Consider the following 6,000-nt stretch of genomic DNA (forward strand, 5'->3'; position numbering starts at 1 on the left):
GCATGTGTGTGTGCAGAGATTCATGTTAGGTGTCTTCTGTCTCTCTCCATTACTCTCTACCCTTTTTTTGCTTCTTTCTTTTCTTTTCTTTTCTTTTTTTTGGTTTGAGACACCATCTCACTCTGTAAACCTGGCTGGCCTTGAACTTGCTACATAGTCCAGGCTGGCCTTTAATTCATAGCAATCCTCCTGCTTTCGTCTTCAGGGTGCAAGGGAATGCTGGTATCCACCACCAAGTTTGGCATATGCATTTACTTGGAGAAAAAGAAAAGAAAAGAGAGGAGAACAGCAAAGAAACCAAAAACTGACAGAGACTGTTTGGGGTGGGGTTGGCTGGGCTCTCCAGGCACCCGCACCCCCAGCCTGGCAGCAGGGGCCGAGTTCCCACACTCCACAGGGCCCTGCAGGACAGCTGATGGTTTCAGGCAGGAAGCTCTTGCAGATAAGGCTGCAGCCTCCAGCAGAATCTCTGGGCTGTCTGACATCCCAGGCAGGGTTTCTCTCTGAGCTGGACTGCAGCTGGTCTCTGTAAATAACAGCCATGAGGCTTCTTGGAGCAGTGTCTCTGCCAGCCGGTGACTGTCAGGACAGCTCTTTCGCCTAGTGTGTGTCCAGGTAAGAGATGCTGCCCCAGGACACTAGGCCAGGATTGGACAGGTGTTGAGCACAGATGGGGGGCGGGGCAAATTTCCAAACAGGGCTGGAGGATAGACCCGGGCTGTGGAATTTGGCAAGGTGGGATTCAGTCTCAGATAAAAGTATCCTGGGGTTGATCAGTAAGTCAGATGCCAGGTTTCCAGAGTTTATTCAGCTCAGAGTTAAAAGTGGAATCTTCGAGAAGCCAGCAGAGGCATATTCTGATCAATCAGTTTATAGATGATGGAATTATAGTCATTTAGGTTATTTAAGAGATGGAGTTTGCATAGATCATTTCTAACTCCAATCTTGGGGAGTGACATATTCCAGGCCTGCAGTGGGCAGCATTTATGGGTTAACAGCTAAGAAAGCCCTGTTCAGGGACTTACAGTACCCAGGCATACTCAGCTGTGGGTTTTAGGTGGGGTGGGGAGTGGCCGGGAGGGAGGGGCATTTCCCTCAGGGGAACCATCTAACAGTGGACATAGCCTCCCCACCCTGGGAAGGGGAATAACTCCAAAGGGCAGTTGCTTGTTGTGCCCTGACACCAGGCTTTGGGACTAGCTGCTGTGTCCGAGTGACCCCAGCTAGCAGCTCCATATGAAAATGGTCAAATTTGCAGGCCATTGCATGGCGTAATGGAACTTGATTTGATGAGAGATCTTGCCTGGGAGAGCAGAGCTCTAAACCTTCCCATTTGGCTTTATCTCCAATCTTGAGACATCCTTGCCAGAGACAGCAGAAGAGGCAGATCTCTCCTTACCATAGTGTTGGTAAGACCCTCCCTGTAGCATTGTGGCAGGGATGGGAGTGTCACTTTAGGACAGAGGAGGCTTCCAAATGACAGTGCAGTTCGCAGCAGATAGTTCAGTCTGTGAGATCCAGGGCTTCACTGTAGGTGTTTAATGGACTTGTCAAGATGTGTGTTTGGCTACTGTGTTTTCCCCTGAATCTGCTGCCAGTTCATTCTTATGTTTCTTTTGTGAATTCCACATTTAATCTCTCCCCAGAAAGCTGTCTCTTTGATAGAAGTGGGGCCCCAGTCTTTGGACCCTGGCTAAGAGATAAGGATGTTGTTTTAAAAAAGATTTTGGTCTTGCTGCGTAGTCTCCGTTTATAAAACCAAATTCCTTTCCTGAGAGCCAACTGACCAGAATACGAGCCAGTACTTCCTGGTGGACATGGTGCCTCCCCATGTGCTCACCTGCCCTGTTCTGGGGCAGGTCTGGGGCAGAATCTGAGAGAGTTGGAGGACAGCGCCCCATCACCTCTGCTAGCTTAGATAGGACTGATGGTAAGGACACACAGGCAGGAGAGTCCGTAAGAGAGGAGACGGTAGGGAAGCCGACTCGGGAGTATTCCGCATCTCTGCTCTCCCTGCTTGTCTGCGGTGGCCTGATCTTTTGTAAAGCCTTTCACAGTGAGAACGTGATGAATGTCTCACTGGATGCCTGCTGTCTCTGGAGGAGCCTTTGTTTCTCCGGAATACATTCCTGCGCCATCCTGGGAGCACTGAGAAACACAAACATCCGAATGGTTTTTTTAATCTAAGAAACAGAGGGTGCAGCAAGGGTTAGCATTGCTTTGATTGATTGGTTGTTTGTCTCCATGGGGTCTCCTTTCGTAGCCTTGGCTGGCCCCAAACTCACAGGAATTCTCTTTGCCTCTCATGTGTTTGGAAGGGGCCGCCATGCCCAGCCTTTGGAATTGTTTAAAAACTATGTGTATGTGTCTGTGTCTGTCTGTGCGTATGTGCATGTGTGTGCAGGTGCCAGTGGAGGTCAGAGGTGTCGGATCTCCTGGATCTGGGGTTATAGGCAGCTGCTGGGAAACAAACTCAGGAGCTCTGCAAGAACAGTGCATATTCTTAACCACTGAGCCATCTCTTTAGCACCCTCAAGCCCTTCTTTTTTTGCTTGATGATATTGTGTCCCTGGACAAGTGCTGGGCTTGGAACTCACTATTGGAGCCCAGGCTGGCCTGGAACTCATGCACTTCATATTCTGCTTCCCAAGTGCTGGGCTGACGGCTGTGTTCCACCATACATGGCTTATTATAACCTTTGCAGCTCTACAGAAGAGGAGGCTGCTTAGGTAAGCGGGAGTGCTGCCGAGTGAAGAGCGCCGTGGGGAAGCGTGCTCACCCGTGGGCTTTGCAATCCCTCGTTTCTTAAATTGCCGGAAATTTCAGGACAACGACAACAGAGCAATAATCCATGTGTGACAACCCCTGCATCTGCCGAGTCCCCCGTAAGCTTAGCATTATATTTCTCATGCATTTATGCATGTAGCTGTGTGTAGGTAACTCTTAAAAATGAGAAGTTAGAAGAGAGTCTAAATAGTGCTCCAGCATGCACACGCCTGCTGGAGCTGAGCCGTGGGTACCCAGGCCTCTCTGGAGGGTGCTGGTTCCTGTCCATGCTGATTTTCCTCAGCTCGCACGCTCGCGCGCACGTGTGTACTCTCTCTCATATATGTATATGTATGTGTGTATATATATGTATATGTATGTATGTATAAATATATGTGTGTATGTATGTATGTATGTGTATATGCATGTATGTATGTATGTATGTGTATATGTGTGTATGTATTTCCACCCTACCCCACAAGCCTAGCCGTGTGTGCCATCCTCTGCTCCCAAACCTTGATTTGTTTTTCTCCTTAATAAAAGCAGTTCAGGGGCGGGTGGTGGTGGTGGCACACTCCTGTAATTTCAGCACTTGGGAGTCAGAGGCAGGCGGATTTCTGAGTTCGAGGCCAGCCTGGTCTACAGAGTGAGTTTCAGGACAGCCAGGGCTACACAGAGAAACCCTGTCTTGAGAAAACCAACCAACCAACCAACCAACCAACCAACCAAACAAACAAATAAATAAAAGCGGTTCAGTAGGAACACGGTGCTTTCCCAGGCTACCCTTTCCTCTTAAGCCCTTCTGCACACAGCCAAGTTTTCTGCCCTTTGGCTCCTCACAGCTTTTGAGGATTCGACTATTGCAGGAGTGGGTATCTCATGAATTGACTTTCCCTCTTCACTACCACTCTGCGAGCATGGGCATGCATGCCAAGGGACGACGACCTTGTCAATCACCAACAGCTCAGAGTCAGGGTGAGGGAGGTTGGAGAGTGGGAGCCGGGCCTCAAACCCCAGCCTCCTAAGGTCAGACCAGCGTTGAGATCAGCAGAGCGCGTGCTCTGCAGGATCAGGACATTGTCTTTGTGGTTTGGACTGTACAAGGTCTTCCTCCCCTGAAACCTTGAAGGATGGAGGTGCCTTTCATTATATACCGCTGGACTTTTAGCAAGGTCACACGATATCAAGGTCGGTGAGTGCAATCTTCGTGGTTTATACCCTAAATACTATACCCTTTAATCCTGCCTCCCCATCCTTACACCTCACCTCTGCTTATGCTCTACCCTTCAATGCTAACTGCCCACCCCATTCTTAAGCCCTGTCTCTGTGTGTGTGTGTGTTAGGTCTGCAGTCACCATCTACGGTCACTGAACCTCCTGTGGGACTCTTTTCAGAGCTGAAAGAGGAGTTTCACATGGTGTCCCTCCACCCTGCGGGGACACTTGATTCATCACCAGATACAGCTTTCCTTGTCTGACACGATAGTGGCTGTATGTCTGTGGACGTCTTGACTCCACAGATCTGGGGGAGAACCCATCCTCGGGAGCAAATGTAGCAGGGGCTTGGTGTTAACAAAGTGGGTGTCAGCACAGCCAGACAGGGCTCTGCAGATTGTAATGGCTCCTGGGACTTGGTCTGTGCCCTCACTGCCTTGATTTGTTCTCTGTGGTTTCACTGGCTGTGTTTGTCCCTTGCCTCTGATGACTAGACGGCTGGGGTCAAGAAGGGATGCAGAGCATCTTGATGTTTGAGTTGGGCAAGCTAAACCCCTGCTCTGCCCACCCAAGTTTTGTAGCTTGTTAGCCATGGAAAAGACAAATCTAGTCCTGACCCTTCCCCATGCTTTCTCCTTTCAGTAGCCCCAGCACTCTCACTCTCTCTCTCTCTCTCTCTCTCTCTCTCTCTCTCTCTCTCTCTCATTTCCCTCGTATTTTCCATGGCATCCAGTGAAAACCAATCAGCCTTGCCCCCTCAACCCACCCCCACTATGCCTTTCTTCTCTGCCTCAGCTATGGTGTTCCCACAAGCCCTTGCCACTGCATACTGTGGTCTCCTTTATCTGGACTCCTCACTCCCATTTATTCCAATAAATAGTCTCAAAGAAGAGCCAGGCAGCCCTCTTATAAAGCTATGCCCTGATCAAAAGCCTCTATGTTGTTTTCAGGGACCCCCAAAGGTTTCACAGTAACACCAGCTCTGAGTTTTCATTCTGTTCATGGAGCTGTTTCTCCTTTGTGCTCACAAGGCCAGGCAGCCTCTCCCCAGCGCCATTCATGCAGAGGCTGTGTCTCTTGATGCTTCACCAGGAGTGCAGTTCCCGAGACACACACACACACACACACACCCTTTCTCTAGATAGCAGTAAATTCATGTCCAGACACACATACTCACACACACACACACACACACACACACCATCTCTAGATAGCAGCATATTCATGTCCACAGACACACACACACACACACACACACACACACACTGTCTCTATATAGCAGCATATTCATGTCCACAGACACACACACACACACACTGTCTCTATATAGCAGCATATTCATATCCACAGACACACACACACACACACACACACACACACACACACCATCTCTATATAGCAGCATATTCATGTCCACAGACACACACTCATACACACACATCCTCTCTAGATAGCAGCATATTCATGTCCAGACACACATACACAGAAACACATACACAGAAACACACACACACATACTGCCTCTATATAGCAGCATATTCATGTCCAGACACACACACATACACATACCACCATACACACCACACACCCACACCCACACCACACACACACACACACACAAACACGCACATACCACCATACACCACACCACACACACACACACACACACACACACACCACACACACACACACACACACACACACACACACACACACACACGCACATACCACCACACACCACACCACACACACACACACCACACACACCACACACACCGCACACATCACACACACACACACCACACATACATACCACCACCACCACACACACCACACACACACACACCACACACCACACATACACACACACACAGACACGCCACACACACACACACAGACACGTCACACACACACAAACCACACACACACCACATACACACACACACACACCACACACACACACCACACACACACACACACACACACACACACACACACACACACACACGGTCTCTAGATA

The sequence above is a fragment of the Apodemus sylvaticus genome, chromosome 6 (genome assembly GCF_947179515.1).
Source record: "Apodemus sylvaticus chromosome 6, mApoSyl1.1, whole genome shotgun sequence".
In the NCBI taxonomy this organism is placed as follows: domain Eukaryota; kingdom Metazoa; phylum Chordata; class Mammalia; order Rodentia; family Muridae; genus Apodemus; species Apodemus sylvaticus.